Source organism: Gopherus flavomarginatus, chromosome 20, assembly GCF_025201925.1.
Source record: "Gopherus flavomarginatus isolate rGopFla2 chromosome 20, rGopFla2.mat.asm, whole genome shotgun sequence".
Taxonomy (NCBI): domain Eukaryota; kingdom Metazoa; phylum Chordata; order Testudines; family Testudinidae; genus Gopherus; species Gopherus flavomarginatus.
In genome coordinates, this window is record NC_066636.1 from 13,352,316 (window position 1) to 13,370,097 (window position 17,782).

At 49.7% G+C, this 17,782-nt stretch overlaps 1 non-coding gene and 1 pseudogene across 1 annotated transcript; both read right to left on the minus strand.

The window, feature by feature from the left end:
* Positions 1-17,782, minus strand: part of LOC127037821 (zinc finger protein 436-like) — a 714,289-nt pseudogene that overhangs the window by 408,339 nt on the left and 288,168 nt on the right.
* On the minus strand, positions 10,221-10,293 carry TRNAV-AAC (transfer RNA valine (anticodon AAC)). The gene has a single exon. It is a non-coding gene; the product is annotated as a tRNA-Val (tRNA).

A 17,782-nucleotide genomic window follows, 5' to 3' on the forward strand; every position in this document is an offset into this window, starting at 1 on the left:
GAACCCCTACAGCATGGATATAGGTATTTGTACCCCCCTGGGATATCTACAATCTGGACGTAGATATCTGTGCCCCTCACGAAACCTCTAACCCCCCCTGGGACTGATACAGCCTGGACAAACGTATCTCTGCCCACCCGAACCCCTAAGACCCCCTGGTACCCCTACAGTCTGGACATAGGTATCTTGGGCCACCAAAAATCCCCTAAGACTCTCAGGATTCCTCCAGCCTGGACGTAGGTATCTATGCCCCCCACTAACCCCCTAAACCCCCCGGGTATCACTGCAGCCTGGATTTAGGAATATGTGCACCCCACGAACCCCCTAAGCCCCCATGGGACCCCTAAAGCCTGGAGATTGGTATCTGTGTCCCCCCCAAAATTCTCTAAGCCCCCCCAGGATCCCTACGGCCTGGACGTAGGTATCTGTGCACCCCAAGGCCTCTAAGATACCCCGGACCGCTACAGCCTGGATGTAGGTGTGAAGGTGCTCCCTGTGGGAGCCAGCTGAGATCACTCAATCAGGGTGAACTGCAAACAAGACAGGGCAGACAAATCCCAAATGCTGGTGGTTATTTCAATACTTAGATTTACCAAGCCAGAACAAAACAGCTTCTGTAGTACTTCATTGGTTACTTAGAAGTTTAAACCACTCAGTTCCCTTAAAGTACCCAGCCTCAGGCCTCCTTCCAGACACACCTGTCAGATATGATGATGATTCCTGAAAATCTTACTTCATCATATAAAAGAAAAGATTCTTCCAATCCCAAAGGATCAGCCACATACCCAGGTTCAATTATAACTTAGATCTCACCCAAAATACATGCTATAGCCAATTCTTATTAACTAAGCTAAAATGTATTAGAAAAGAAAAGAGAGAGTTCTGGTTAAAAGATTAATAGACATATAGACTTGAATTCAATTATTGAGGTTTAGATACATAGTAGAGGTGAGCTTGTAGTTGCCAAAAGCCCTTTTAGAAATAGTCCATAGGTTATAGTCCAATTTCCATATTCAGGGTGGCTCCAGTCAATGACTGGGGATCTCAATCCTTGTGGCTTAAGGTTTCCCCGTCTTGAAACCCAAAGCAGATCTGAGATGAACAAGGATCGTGTCCCAGGCTTCTTATACATTTCCAGCAGCCTTTCAGCCTGAGAAAACAATAGGCTTAACTCTCCTTCCAAACATCCTGGCAATTAGTACAGGGTAATTTATCCATTAAACAGTTCAAATACAGGTTACCACAACCTTCAAAGAGACACAGAGACAATAATACTATTTCACTCAAGTGTCATCATAAATGTTAATATTCCTTTTTTGCTCTTTGATTTAAAACTATAGCAATAGACAAGACTTGTTTGCTTACATCACAAGACCTGAGCAAACATCTCCCCTTCTACCTCTAACAATGCAGACTTGCATTTTAAAGCTCTGTTCATTTACATATCTTGCTAACCAGTTCTTAAGATTCACCCACGGGTCAGGTCAGTCGGTGAGGTGAGTTAATTAACTCCTTCTGGCCCTGTCACCTTTTAATGAGATATTAGATTATACTTATAATGTCACAGTCGTGGTGATTCGACTGCTGCAGCTCCCCGTACACTCTGCCTGCGCCTCTCACCGAGCTGGAGTACAGCAGTCAAGGGGAGAGCACTCGATGTGTTGCATCTACACTAGACGCAATATATCGATCCCTGCTGGATCGATCACTGCCCACCAATTCGGCAGGTAGTATAGACATACCATGAGTATCTGGTGATCAGAGCTGGACCCCGGAGGGGGACACATTGAAGGAATTCAGGGGTTAAGGTGCCTCTATTGTCAACTGTCAGGGCTGCTGTGGCTCAGAGGAGGGTGCTTGACTGCCTGACAGGCTTAGGCACCGCAAGCCTGGCAGGCGGGAGAAGTGAAGCGGCCACGGTGTGCTCGGGGTGCTCGTGCTCGGAGCAGGGGTGAGCTGGGGTGAGGAGGGTGCAGCAGGGCAGAGTGGGGATCCTGTCACAAGAGGGATGCCTCAGGGTGGCGGGGGGAGTTGCCACGGATGGGGCACCTCAAGGTTGGTGCACGGGGGAGGAGGGCGCAAGGTGGAAGTTTCGCCTAGGGCGTGAAACTTCCTTGCACCGGCCCTGCCCCACGCCCTGTCTGCAGCCAGCCCTGCACCCCCTGCCCTGCCCTGCCCGCAGCCAGCCTCTGTCTCCAGCCAGCCCTGCACCTTCTGCCCTGCCCACACCAGCTGCATCCTCCCTGCCCTGCCTGCAGCCAGCCCCACGGCCAGCCCATGACACACCCCTGCCCTGTCTCCAGCCAACTCCTGCCGCACCCCCCATGGCCCTGCCCAAAGCCAGCCAGCCCCCACACCTCCCCAGCCTGCACCAGCCCTGCACCCCCTGTCTGCAGCCAGCCCCGCATCCCCTGCCCTGTCTCCAGCCAACCCCTGATGCACCCTCCTGCCTGAAGCCAGACAGCCCCGCACCCCTTGCCCTGCCTGCAGCCAGACCGTACCTCCAGCCACCTCCATGCCCACTGGTGCCCTGCAGTTCCCAGGGCAGTAACCGTGCATATCTGCTTCAATGAGAGGGGCAGGGAGCAGCTGGGACCCACACATGTGCACACCCTAGGGTGACCAGACAGCAAGTGTGAAAAATCGGGATGGGGTGGGGGGTAATAAGATCCTAGATAAGAAAAAGATCCCAAAATTTGGACTGTCTCTATAAAATCGGGACATCTGGTCACCTTAGCACACCCCCAGGACTCCTGAGTTCCATTGCTGGATTTCCTATTGGTTCCACTGCTGGTTGTTTTCCTTTTCCTGGGGGACTTTGGGCAAGTTGCTCCCCCCTCTAGGGCTCTGTCCCCAGCAGTCACGTGGGGATTTCATACTTTCCCACTATTGGAAAGTGCTGGGAGAATCCCCCAGCAAAAGCTGCTCTGACAGTGCTAAGCAGCATCTGACCATTCAAGGTCGGAGTGCACTGCCCAGGAGGAGTGTTTGGCTCTGGGGTTTCACTTCAGCCCCGTCTAGAGTGAGGGGCCCAACCATGGAGTTTGTCTCAAGAAGACCAAGTCTCCAATTTGTTAAGGGTGTTTTGAATTCCAACCCTGTGCTCCTAAGTGCTTGGTGTCAGTTGCAAATTTTAGAAGCATGCTCTCCACTGCATTTTCCAAATCATTCATGAAAATATAGAATAGTACCGGACCGCAGACTGATCCCTGCCGGACCCACTAGGTACACCTTCTCCGTTGGACAGCCAAACATGGAGAAGGGCTCCTGGAGTCTGGGCTTTCAACCAGCTCTGCACCCACATTACACTGATTACAGCTGGACTGCATTTCCCTCGTTTGCTTGTGAGAATGTCCTACGGGACTGTGTGAAAAGCCTTAGCAACCCCAAGCTAGATCCCATCTACTGTTTACCCACCTCCACCAGGCCCAGAACCCTGCAGAAGAAGGAAAGAGGATCGGTTTGGAATGATTTGTTCTTGACAAATCCATGTTCACTAGTCCTAAGAATCAAACTATTCTGTAGGTGCTGCTGACAAACTGAGTGTTTAAGAATGTATTGCAGGATCTCTCCAGCAATGGCAGTGAGGCTAGCTAGTTTGTAAGTCTCAGGGGTCTCTTTGTTCCCCTTTTAGAGAAAGGTCCTGTCTTGTTCATGGATGGGAAGATGTTCTTTTTCAGGGATCTCAGACGAGAACTGGGGCACAGCACCTGGTTTGTCAAGGCCACAAAAATGGAGGCAGGAACCTCTTCTCTCCTGCTGGCAAAGAACCCCAGGTACCTGAAAGACAGGGACTCACATCCCTGAATGGGCTTTTAAAAAGGCAGTGGTTAAAGATTGGCACCGACCATTTCTTGTTTCCACAGACTAGACATTTTAGCAAACTTTAGAATTCCTTGGTGCTAAACACTGTGAAACGCCCCTTTCTCCTTCACAGAGGGCTTTAACGCCCCTTATCTCACTCAGGCTCACAACTGACCGGAGTTCGAGAACTGTCCCTGTTCCCATTGGACAGATGGGAGGAGCCTGAGGTCCAGAGAAGGGAAGTGACCTACCCAAGCGCCTACACAGTAAGGCGGTGGCAGAGCCAGAAAGGGAAGCCACCAGTCCTGACTCCTGTTCTAACAGGCAATAAACCCCCCCAGAGGCAGGGATAGAGCCCAGGAATCGAGATGGTGGGGAAATTTCATTGAATCCATTTCTGTCAGAAAATCCCATTCAGGCTAATCCGGTATTTTTCTCAAAATCATAACAAGTGGGATGAAAGTTCTTTGCAAAAATATTGTATTGCAAAACAAAAGCATCTCCTGTTTGTCAGAGTGTCTTAAATTGTCTACTCGCACACAAAGAGGAGACACTTAGATCTCAAACATTAGATAAGATGCTTCAGTCTGAGCTAAGTCATTGCTGCTCTTAACAATTTCAAAATAAAAAAATGCAAATAAAATAGACTATTTCAGCTATTCTATTACGTGTTAATCTGCTCTGAGTAAACGTGATAGGACACCTCATATTATGCCCTACTCCTTGTGACACTCTCCAATGGATCCCCATCCTCCACCCACCGTCAGGTAGGTGCGAGCGGATCATTATTATTTCTACTTGAAAGAGGGAGAAGCTAAGGCTGAGAAAGGAGAATTGACTTGTCTTAGGTCACACAGCCAGTCAGAGGCAGAGTTGGGAATAGGACCCAAGAGCCCTGATTTTCAAACTACCCATTGGATCTTGAGTTTCAGACACTGAATGACCTGAATAAAGTGCTCTCAGATGAGCTCCAGACCAACAAGAGTGACAGTAACTATTCAGCAAGTATTTGAGGAGAACTGCAATGTTAGAGAGAATCATGAACTGCTCAGAGACAACTAATGCAGAGAAGCGGCAAAATTCATGAAACACAAACATCTCTTTAACTTATAAAGAGAAAAACAAGGACCTGAGTCTCCTCCCTGTCAATAACCCCCTGCTCAGCCAATCCGGCTAGAGACTGAGGAGGGGAGGCTGAGGGATCTCACCAGAGAGCCCAAAAGATGGCCCAGGTCACCGGTGGGGATCACTTCCCGAGCACTAGTTCAGCCTCTCATTTTTGGGTAGACCTCCCACAGTGAGAACTGCAGAGCACTGCCCTGCAAAAAACTAAAAAAAAACACACACACACTCTCTCTCTCCCCCTCCCTCCTGGTGTGGGGAGGGGAACAGGTAAAAGGACAAAGGAAGCAAGAGAAGAGAAAGGAGGGAGGGAGGGATGGAGGAACAGGTGAAACAAAAAGGACAAACCCTAATGTCCCCAGTGATTCTAAGGGACAAAATCCCAGGTGCAGAATAAAATCCTGCCTCCTTAAGCTCTTGTTTTCCATGCCTCGAATTCACCTGTCACCAGATGGATCAGACTGAACAGGTTTCAAACCTCCAGGAGGCTCTTGCCTTCTAAACAGGGATGGCTGTTTTCTAGTAAAATCACTACAAGGGAAGGAGAAAACTCAAAAGAGGTTCCTCCTGACGCTCACGTCCGTGAACCCGAATACTCTCTCAGTCCTCAAAGAGAGACCTGGAGAAGGAGACTTGCTGAAGCAAAGCCACAGGGGTCTCTGAGGTTTCCCTGGCCCCTCGCCCCTGTCCTGCCTCCATAGGGCATTGCAAGGGCACCGAATTGCCATATTTTGGGACCACTCCCCTTTCTCCTTCACAGAGGGCTTTAACGCCCCTTATCTCACTCAGGCTCAAGACCACCCAGAGCTCGAGAATTGTCCCTGTTCCCATTGGACAGATGGGGAGGAACCTGAGGTACAGGGAAGGGAAGTGTCCTGTCACCAGATAGATCAGATTGAACAGGTTTCAAACCTCGAGACGGCTCTTACCTTCTAAACAGAGACAGTTGTTTTCTAGTAAAATCAGGAAAAGAGAAGGGGAAAACTCGAAAGAGATTCCTCCTGGTGCTCACGTCCGTGAACCTGAATACTCTCTCAGTCCTCAAAGACAGACCTGGAGAAGGAGACTTGTTGAAGTAAAGCCACAGGGGTCTCTGAGGTTTCCCTGGCCCCTCGCCCCTGTCCTGCCTGGCTGATGTCAGCATCTCTCTGTGAGGTCACCACCCCCCATCACCTTGGACCAATAGTCTGAGGTCCTGCAAAAGGCCTTTGTGATGTCACTGCCACAACCCTTCCTTGATGTGCCAATATCCTGCCCCTGGCCAGGCCCTTTGGAGGTTTGAACTACTCCCTGTGGACACCCCACTCAAGGAGCGTTCGTTCTAGGCAGCAAGCCGGCTAGACAGGAAAACATCAGACACTGCTCCCAATGCTACACTCAGTGTTCCAGAAATTAGTCGACTTTATGGCCAGAAGAGACCATTAGAGCATCTAATCAGACCCCCTGCATATCACAGGCCTCCTGCATGACACAATAGCTACTTTTGGGGGAAAGGCATCTAGTCTTCATTGAATGACATCACGGGATGGAGAATCCACCACTTTCCTTGGTAGCTTGTTCCTGTGGTGAATCATCCTCGCTGTTGACTATTTGGGGCTTAGTTGTAACATGAATTTGTCTCTTTTCACCTTCCAATCATTGGGTCTTGTTTTGTCTTTCTCTGCTCCATTCAAGAACCCTTTAATACCCAATCTTTTCTCTCCATTAAGGCACTTCAACACTTCAGTGAAGTCACCTTTCAATCTTCTTTTGATAAGCTAAACAGGTGGCGCTCTTTCAATAGCTCACTAGAAGGCATTTTTCTCCAGCCCTCAGAACATTTTGGTGGCTTTTTGCTGCCCCAGCTCCAATTTCACAGTATCTTTTTCAAATGAGGACACCAAAACTGGAGGCAGTATTCCAATATCAGTCTCATTGATGCCGTGTCACCTCCTGTGATGTTATTGACATAATCTGTAACTTTATAGATCACCATTGTGACCACGGTTCTGTATTTGCAGCCTATATGATTGAAAGGTTGTCGTGAAAGGGGTCTATGGAGAGGTTCTGATTGGCTGATTATAATTATGCTATCTCTAGACGTGTATCAATTTTGTTGTTGAAGTTATGAATATTGGCTCTATGCTGTCTGTATTCAAACTTGTGCTATGCTTCCGACGAACACCCCAGCCAGACAAGTTGGTGTCAGTTCTGCCTAGCCTGCTTGATGGCCCATTAAGGACCATCAGCTCTACAATCAACCCATTGAGAGAAGGCAGATACATCTTGTGGCTTAGCAAGGTATGCAGGGACCTGCCTATGGACAAAACTCAAAGGTTTTTCTATGCCACGTGCTGGATAGAGTGTCCTTGGGACAAAGAAAGCAAAGACCACATGGCAAGAGACTGTAAAAGGCTGATGCCTCGTCTCCAATCCTGCTTTGTACCTCTGAAGGGATTTTTCTACAAACTGAAGCTCTGTACAAAGGACTGAATGACCCATCCCAGCTGTGGATGGACTCCAGAGACTTGATTTGAACCTGCAGTTTATTCCATCACTGCTACAAGCCTGAACCAAGAACTTTGCCATTACTGTATGTGAAGGGTTAAAGTTCATGTGCATTTTATATAACAACCTGGTCTATAGATTGTGCCAGCTCTTTTCCAGACCCAAAGTCCAGAGTATAATCAAGGGACCAGAAGCCTAGCAAATAGTGACCAGCTAAAAGAAAGCTGGGTAAACAGAAAGCCTTGCTTGCTAAGATAAGCTTGGTCAGCAAATTGCCAGGTGTTGGAGCTAAGAACTAAATCATTGTGTCTTAGTCAAAGCTGCAGATTGAACAAAGAATCCCTGTTCCTATTGTGTAAGTCTCTTCTGTAGGGAGACATTCTTCCCAGAGATCCAACCTTGAGTTTATGAAAAGTTGGCAGATGTCAGTATAAGGTATCTAAAAGGGTGTCATCAGGAGGAGGGAGAAAACTTGTTCACCTTAGCCTCCAATGATAGAACAAGAAGCAATGGGCTTAAATTGCAGCAAGGGAGATTTAGGTTGGACATTAGGAAAAAGTTCCTAACTGTCAGGGTAGTTAAACACTGGAATAGATTGCCTAGGGAAGTTGTGGAATCTCCATCTCTGGAGATATTTAAGAGTAGGTTAGATAAATGTCTATTAGGGATGGTCTAGGCAGTATTTGGTCCTGCCATGAGGGCAGGGGACTGGACTCGATGACCTCTCGAGGTCCCTTCCAGTCCTTGAGTCTATGAGTCTATGAGTCTATAAGATATGGCATCCTTCCACCTCCCTTCCCAGGGACCAATGCCTTGCCTTAAGACACACAGAAAACAATCTTTATTGCCATATACTTTCACTGTTTCTTTGCTTTAACCCCTAGGAATGTACCTGGAGGAAAATCAAAGGAGTTGCTCCTTTCCTATGGACCTCAAATCAGAATTCAGCATAGATATTTTATACTAATAACATTTTATCAAAGTATTCATGAAATGTTAACTTGCTAACTTGAGACCATGGGTGGAGACATTATGTAACCTGTTAACCTTTGGCTACTGTGCTTATCATGTCTTGCAGCAAAACCTATCCCAGAGTTTGGAACTCCCTACCCCGTCACTTTCCCTCACCCATGGAAAATCTATATATTCTATTGTAATCAATTTAGAGAGTCTCTGAGCCTAATAAGCAAGGTGACACTCTGCCAGTGCTGTGTGTAATAAACTCCTATTCTTGCCCTCTACACGGTGGAGATGTATGTCCTTCACAGACACCTGCTGAATAAAGAGGAGATTCAGCATCCAGCTTGGCTGAATGTGTCTTCTTTCCCCACAGCTTGGTGATCTTCTGAGGAAATGGAGAAGACTGCCTTTGCCTAGCTGTACATTGCTTGCAAAAGAAACAAGTCTTTTTGGTGGCAAGTGTTGAAAGGAGCCATTAGACAAATGTGGAGACAGGAAAAATGTCCCCCAACTCAACTGGCATCTGTGGATGCTGAAGTCACAACACAAAGTGCTAAACAGTATATGACCACAGGCTGGTGTCAGAAGAGTCTCTACCAAAGCCTTTTCCAACAGCAGGGGCCTCTCTGTGCACAGAACTCCTGGTAGTGTGATGGCTGCAGGCAGTGGAGAACTCTATTTTGGCATCTCTTTGTCAGTGAACATCTACAGACGCTGTTTAAAGGTCTCTAGATAGTGATCTTTGGGAAGAGCTGGCTGAAGTGTCTTCCTAGTAACCAGGAGATCCTGGCTTGGCCTGCCAGTTCTTCTTTGCAAGTCTTGAGGGAAATGGGGAATGTCTGTAGTTTGGAATTTGCAGGTGTTGTCCTGGACCATCAAAGGGAACAGTTGCAAGTATTTTCTCAAGGCAGGCACCTTGGCTTAGCTGGCTAAAGCACCTGCTTAATAAATAGGAGATCCTGGGTTCAACTCCCAGTGGTGCCTTGTTCTATGGGTTTTGTCTCCTCTGCTCACATTTTCCTGTGTCTTTCTAGGAAACAGAAGAGAGCTCCCTTGGTATCCAAGTCATTACTTGCTAAGGAAAAGGCTTCTTTGGAGAGAAACGTTGGAAAGAATCAAATCACAAGCCTGGAGTTGATGAAAAGGCTGCTGTGACTGGCACTGGCATGGTGGTTGCTTTGATTGCAATTGCTGCAACATAAAAGCCTGCACCACACATCCTTGTGATTCGCTGGGGATGTCCACACACAGATGTCATGTCGTCTTCCTTTTGATTGTCACTGATGAAAAATGGAGCAGCTGGGAGAAAAGTCCCAGAGGCACTTGCCAGGTAAAGTGGAGGTTAGAGATGCAGCACCCAGTGGTGGTGCCTTGCCAAATGTGTCCGCTCCTCCCACTTTTTGGTCAATCTTTTGAAGAAGCAGAGAAGACTGCCTCTGCCTTGCAATGCAAATGCTTCCAAAAGAAACCGGTCATTTTGGTGAATGAAGGGTGGTGCTCTACTAACCCCACTTAGCCGCACAGCTTCTTCCCTGCCTTCCTCAGCTCAACTTTCCTCTATTGCCCCATTCCTGCCTCACTTTTTCCTTTGGCCAGTCACACAAAGGAGCCCAGCAGGAAGTGACAGCCTCTATAGGCCAACCTCCAACAGCAGAGGTGGCCAAGCCACAAGCCTCCAAATGGTGACTGGCTTAACTACTCTAGGTTCTCCAGCCTGACACCAAGGTGCTTTCTCCACTGCGGTCAGCATCCTCTGTCATGCAGGGGTTGGAGTTATCCCAGGGACAGGCCAATAGGAGGAGTGGCCTTTCTGAACAACAAGGGGATCTGGGAAAAGGAAGCCAGCATGTTTCTGCCTGGTTTTGAACCAGGGACCTTTTGCATGTTAGGCAAATGTGATAACCACTACACTACAGAAACTCCACCTACTTGGCTGTTGCTCACTCTGGCACAGACCGATGGACAAATCTAGAGAATGTGGTGGTAGCCCCTCGATAGGTCAGCTGGCAGAGCAGAGGACTGGAGCCAGCACTCAGGAAGTCATCCTTACCTCGCCCGTGTGACTCCAGCTTGAGGGAGAGCTTCTTTTTCTTCTCCTTGCTGACAAAGAGCAAGAGAAGAATGAAAGGTCAGGTGGGCCAACTCGGTGCAAAAGCCCATGCTGTCTTTTCCTGCTGCATAGCCTGAAATGGGGGACTCGTGGCAGTTAAAGGAACTGCTACAGTCTCAGAAAACATCCCGCCCGTGCATAAAGGAGGATAGAAGAGCCTGTTAGTCTAGCACGCTCCCAACTGAACTGTTTCAGCAGCTGCTAGGTTTCTTTTTGGCCTGTTACTTTTCTGTCTGGGATGTTGTTGTCAGCTGTGGCACAGAAAAAGGACGTCATTGCGAGCTGCCCATGAAGATAAGATTAACTTTTGCCTTCCTTGCTCGGCTTTACTTGCTTCCTCACCCTATTCCTGCCTTAGTTACTGTGTTACCTGAAGGCAACGGGGGCCCAGCAGTACGAAGAGGAAGTTAGACAGCTAGACCCTGGTGGCAAAAGTTCTACCACCGCTTGCCACCCCACTCTCTTCTCCCAGCTTCACATATTGACCGCCAGGGACTTGGTGCCCAGCAGCGCAACGGAAGGCAGTGGACAGAGCCACCCTCGCCTTGAAGCTCTGGCTCATTAAACCATATCTTCAGTCGCTGATGGCCAATGAGAGACCAACAGCGCTTGCTATTTTAGCACTTGAAAATGCCATTGGTCAGACATTGGATCTCTTTAATGCTGTTACATAACAAATGAAAATAGAATCTCAGTGTGACATTCTGTACCTTTGGGGGAGCGTGCTGTAACCCCCACATTCCTCATTTTCATATAATCGTGATCTTATATACAGAGCATGCCTTGTAAGGCATCAGGGGAAAGAATATTATCTGCTGAAAGTCATTTCTCTACCCATAGATGCTTACCATTCATGCATATGAAGTTATGAGAATTGTGCAGTGTGGTTGTCACTATGCTGTAAGGTGGGGGAGTCAGCCAAATATTAGCTCCCCAGTGACAACAGCAAGGAAAGTAACCAACACCCGGACAGGGTGTCAAACAACCCATCAACAGCCATTGTTCATCAAGGCAGCTACAGTGCAATCACTTACCTGCAAGAGGACACCCCAGGGGAATTGCTCAGACTTCCTTGGAGAGACGCAGTGATGCTCACCTGACTCTGAAGGGGGAGCAAAGCCAAGAGGGAAGAAAGGACATGATAAAAGCAGAGATATTTGCCATGCTTTCTCTCTTTCGTCCACCTACATCTACAGACACCCCCACACCAAGCAACTGAAGCGCTGACGAAAGGGGAGAGCCTGGCTGAAAAGCCACCAGCCGGCCTGTGGTGAGAAGCATCTAAGTTTGTAAGGGCATTGAAAGGGTTAAGATCAGCTTAGAGTGCATTTTGCTTTCATTTCACAAAAACAACGAGGAGTCCGGTGATGCCTTAAGAACTAACAGATTTATTTGGACACAAGCATTCGTGGGTAAAAAGCCCTCTTCTTCAGATGCATGGAGTGAAAATTGCAGATAGAGGCATAAATATATATTGGAACATGATGTAAAGGGAGTTACCATACAAGGGGAGAACCAGTGTTGAAGGCTAATTCAGTCAGGGTGGATGTGGCTCTCTCCAAGTAATTGACAGGGAGGTGTCAATACCAAGAGAGGGAAAATTGCTTTTGTAGTGAGCCAGTCACCCCCAGTCCCTCTTCAAGCTCAAATTAATGGTGTTAAGTTTGCAGATCAGTTGTAACTCTGCAATTTCTCTTTGAAGTCTGTTTTTGAAGTTTTTTGAATGGCTTCTTTTAAATGGCTACTTTGAATGGCTACGTTTAATTGTGTTATTGAATATGAACATGTAAATGTGTTATGGAAGTCCCATGTGGTCTAGTGGTTAGGATTCTTGGCTTTCACCCAGGCAGCCTGGATTCAATTCCCCACACAGGAACAATGCAGAGCTTCTCCTTGTAAAGGAGGCAGGAAACAAAAAGAATGGGAAGGGATCCTGCCAGCAGCAGAGCTGGATAGAATTGGGAGCAGTACTGGATTTGACATGGTGCCATAGTGCTAGGCCCAAGCTCTGAAGGGACCTGTAACAGTAACTTCCTCCCCTCTGCAGAAAGGAAGCCTCAGAGCAGCCTGGATTCAGTAGGGGAGCTGAGACCCCATAGGGCCCTGGGAGCTGTAGTTCCTTGGCCAGCTCCCTGCCTTGGAGCAGAGAAGGAACATTTCCCAGCATTCCCTGGGCTGCTATCAACAGGAAAGGGAGGGGGGAAGCTGTGAGACTCCATGTGCTGCAGTTTGCTGTGGCTGGGGGGCTGGCTGCTAGAAGCGGGTACCATCTGTGAATAGGGAAGAGGTGTGACCAAGGAGTAGAAGGCTTTGGCCCAGGTAGCACCCTCAGAAGACTTCCCCAGACGGGCTTAGGGATGCTGGTGTGACCTTGCCTGGCAGCCCCCAAAGATGGAACTGGGTGGACTAACTGGACAGGGCCCCTCTCTATCTGAAGCTGGGCAAAGGGAGGTATGTGGATCCCACCAGAGGGTAAAAGGGTAAGTAAGGAAGGGGAGGCTCTACTGGACCTGGACAGCTTCAGATACAGGACAGGAGGATTTCCACTTCTGAGCCATGAAAATAGAAATTGAATTTTCCTTTCCAGATGTATCTAATATTCAGAAAGGGAATCTAGCCCCTGCCTTCCAGATCTGAACACCTCAAAATCAGGAGTGCTCAAGCTCAATTTGGGCAGCTGTTACTTCATTTCTCCCAAATCAAATATGCTGATCCACTGTCATTTACTGTAGAAAAAGTAGGAGAAAATTGAGCAACAAACGTTGGGGTCTTCCCAGTGCTAACGAGGGCTGGAATTGCTATTTTCAACAGCCATTACACTTTTTTTTTTAGTTTTGTTTGTTTAAAAGGAAGACAGTGATATTGTACTGGCAAATTCCCCATAGAAACAAAGAATGGAACAGAAGAATAATAAAGGCACCTCAACTTTCCTCATTTATGTAGGACAGTCTTATTAGATGGATCCAGACATCTTCCAATCACAGAAGCTGAAAATTGTTCCACTTTACTGCAGTTCTGTAACCATGCAGGAACCTAGAGGAGGAAAGTGCCTAACTCCAGAGTCTGCAGCTGCCTAGGGCCAGTGCTGAGGATTTAGAGTCCCTAGTGCTGCCCTTGCAAGGTTCAAGCATGCTCAGCCTTGGCATTGCCTCCGCTCCTGCGGCTAGTAGCTGCAGCTGTCTAAAGCTGGCCTCTGGCAGTTGCCCCATGGCTGTAGCTAGAGAAGCTACAAGTGGCTCTATGACTCCTGGGGCCATTAAGCTAGAGCACCTAAAGACACTGGAGTTAACCTCAAGGAACAGAGGTCACCAGTAGGAAAGGAATGTCGGGGGAGCAGGGAAGGCGGGAGCAGGTCAGGCTTGCAGAGGGAGCTTCCAGCTGGTTGGGAGCATGTCCAAAGTAGAAAGGAAACATGTATGGGGAGAGGTGGTGGTGACCAGGTAGCAGACTAGCATGTAGATGGGAGCAGAGGGAGAGACGCTGGTGTCTTCAGATTCCCAAGGGCTAAGTCCTCACTTTGGGCAAATGGTGTTTGCAGGTGGCTTGCTCACATGGCAGGATGGGGGCTGAGGGAGGGATCTGTCAGAACTGATCAGGTGTCTGCTGGCTTTTGGACTTTGAGCTGAGACTAGGACCACATGCAGTGACTGGTGACATGCGGGGGGTACTGGAGACATGGCTAGAGAAGGTCTGAATGAGGAAAGAGATAAATCTGTGGGGAGTTTCCTTGGTCACTATGAAAGTTCTGCTCACTGTGGACACTGGTAAACCCACATGGGTGTACAGCTCAATAAGAAAACCCGCGGGCTGAGGGAGCTGTGTATGGCAATGCATATAGTCATGGAGAAGTGTGTGATCAAAATGAAAAATGTCTCTGAGGTTCAGTACCGGGTATATGAAGGCACCAATGGCACTGCCCCACCAGGCCCACACTCGGAGCCCACAGTGACTACACTGGGGCCCACAAATATGTTTGGTGCCAGGGCCAATAAAAGGTTAATCCAGCCCTGACTGCCCGAGCACTATTTCAGCCTCACATTTTTGGATGGACCACCCACAGTGAGAGCTGCAGAGCACACTCCCGCAACACACACGCACACACTCGTCCTGGTGTTGGGAGGGGAACAGGAGAAAGGACAAAAGAAGAGATGAAGGGAAAGGAGGGAGGGACAGGTGGATGGAGGAAAAGGTGAAACACAAAGGACAAACCCTAATGTCCCCATGATTCTAAGGGACAAAATCCCAGGTGCGGAATAAAATTCTGCCTCCTTAAGCTCATGTTTTCCATGCCTAGAATTCAACTCTCACCAGATGGATCAGACTGAACAGGTTTCACACCTCCAGGAGGCTCTTACCTTCTAAACAGGGATGGCTGTTTTCTAGTAAAATCACTACAAGGGAAGGAGAAAACTGGAAAGAGGTTCCTCCTGGCGCTCACGTCCGTGAACCCGAATACTCTCTCAGTCCTCAGACAGAGACCTGGAGAAGGAGACTTGCTGAAGCAAAGCCACAGGGGTCTCTGAAGTTTCCCTAGCCACTGGCCCCTGACTGATGTCAGGATCTCTCTGTGAGGTCACCACCTGCTCACCAATAGTCATTGACCAATAGTGTGAGGTCCTGCAAAAGGCCTTTGTGATGTCACTGCCACACCCCTCCCTTGCTGTGCCAATGTCCTGCCCCTGGCCAGGCACTTTGGAGCTTTGAGCTACTCCCTGTGGATCACCCCACTCAAGGAGCTTTTCTATAGAGCATCCTCAGATGTCTGAGCACACGAGTGCCATGGCAATGAACTGACACACATGGCACCAAGATGAGATCATTAGTAGACTAACCTATAGGAGAAGGACACCCCAGCATTAGTAGGGGAGAAATCCCTACTGAACATGCATTACACCTAGCAGCCCCTGCGTGGGGTTGGGCGGGGGCTGCGGAGGGGGGAGACCTGGGAAAGGGATGGATGTAAAATGTCTGTGCAGCCGGGACATGGCCAGGGGGCGAGGGGAGAAGAGCAGGTGACCCCTAAGGAGCGGGGAGAAAAAGGGGGGGCTGAGATCCCCTCAGAATTACCACTGCTCCCTCCGTGGAGACCCCCCTCCTCTCCTGTCCTGCCCTCTTTCTCCCTAGAGAGCAACAAGCAACATCCAGGGTGACACCCCCTTCCCTCAAACCCCTGAGAAGTTCCCTGTTCCCCTCCCCCCATTGTGCCCCATTTTCTCTCCCCTTTGCCAATGGCCAGTTCAGATCTCAGGTTTGGGGTGTTTCCCCCCATTTTCACCTGCATTGATTTGTCCTTGTGTAGGTGGGAAATGGTTCCCCCGAGTGATTTCTGAACTGGGCAGAGGGTTAATGGGCAGAGGCTGGGGGGGGCCTGAGACAGGGACACCTCTGGGCTGGGCTGGGGGGGGGTGCACTCTCTGCTGGCAACAGGGCGTGGGAAGGGCCAGGAAGGGGAGGGGGGAGCAAGTGTCCCCCATAGAGAGGGTCCAGCCCCAGGCTGCTACCAGTAGCACATTCCTATCCTGGCCGGGGGGCGGGGGCTTTCTCCAGCTGGGACCTGCCCCCTAGGCAGCCCCAGGCTCTGACCGCACCAGCCCCGCCTGGAGCCCCCAGTGAGTGAGAGACCCCGGAGGGGGTGGGGGAGGGAGTACTGGGCCCTGACAAGAAAGTGACTCTCTCCCCTCAGATCTTGGTGTTTTCCTCTCATGTTATCAAATATGTAGTTTGTGACACAATTTCTTTGCCTGCCCTGCCCGCACCAGCCCTGCACCCCCTGCCCTGTCTCCAGCCAACCCCTGCCATACTGCCTGCCCTGCCCGGACCAGCCCTGCACCCCCTGCCCTGTCTCCAGCCAACCCCGTACCCCCTGCCTTGCCTTCAGCCCTGCACCAACCCGTCTCCAGCCAACCCCTGCCGCACCCCGCTGCCTGAAGCCAGCCAGTCCTGCACTCCTTTGTCTCCAGCCCTGCCAACCCATGCTGCATCCTCCCTGTGGCCCTGCCTGAAGCCAGCCAGCCCACCCCACACCTCCTGTCTCCAGCCTGCCCCACACCCCTTGCCCAGCCTGCAGCCAGACCCTACCTCTCGCATCCTCCCCCTCCCCCTCCCCCACCTCCAGCCAGCCCCATGTTCACTGGTGCCCTGCAGTTCCCAGGGAAGTAACCCTGCACACCTGCTTCAATGAGATGGGCAGGGAGCTGCTGGGACCCACACATGTGCACCCTAGCACACCCTAAGGGAGTGGCAGAGCTCATTTCTAGTTCAGAACCATCTTTTTAAAAAAGAACTTTAGGTAGGGTTAACATACTTCTGTACTTTCCCGGACATGTCAGGCTTTTTGGTTCTTAAATCGCCATCCGGGAGGAAAATACGGACGTATGGTAACCCTACTGGTACAAAAAATACATACTGTAGCAGAACTTTTTATAGGGAACCGGTTGTTAAGAACTGAAAGGCTTTTTTTTCCCCAATCATCCCTGCGGGGCCCCGCCAAAAATGTTCAAATTGGGCCCCACACTTCCTAAAGCCGGCCTGCCAGCCACGGCCGGGATTCAAAGGGCTCTGGGCTGCTCGCAGAGATTCCCGGCTGCAGCTGAGGTTTAAAGGTCTCAGGGCTCCCCACCGCCACGGGCAGCCCAGAGCCCTTTGAATCCCGGCAGCAGCTGAGATTTAAAGGGCTCAGGGATCCCTGTGGCTGCAGGCAGCACAGAGCCCTTTGAATCCTGGCGGCAGCTCCAGCGGATGGAGTGAGGCTAGGATTTCAAGGGCTCAGGCTTCCCTCAGCAGCAGGAGCTCTGGGACCTTTAAATCCCTGCCCTAGCCCTGAAAAGCTCCGGGTTCCCCCAGTCGTCAGAGCCCCAGGCCCTTTAATTTGACCTTGAGGGCTCCCAGCCACCTCTTTGGCTGGGAGTCCCTGGTTGATTTAACATCAAGTAACACCTCCCCACCACCAACCTTCCTTTTTGACCCACAGCTGTTTTGGTGGGGCAGCGCTGGGGAAGGAGGGTTTGTTTCTGCAGGGCTGGGCGGGGTGTTTCCGCCAGGCCGGGAGGTCCTGAGTGGGGGGTGTTTCCGCAGGGCCGGGGGGTTTCGGTCCTCAGCTATTTTCTTTGGAGTATTGTGGCCCTCGCTGTTGTACTCAAAGTTCTGTACAGGAACTTTTCAGGGGGATTATGGCAAAATGCCACATTTATTAGTAATACAGGTATCAATTAATACTCTATGATATGCACATGAGATATATATCACAGTCATGCATTCACGCACACACACAGACATAAACACACTCCGTCTTGCTGTTGT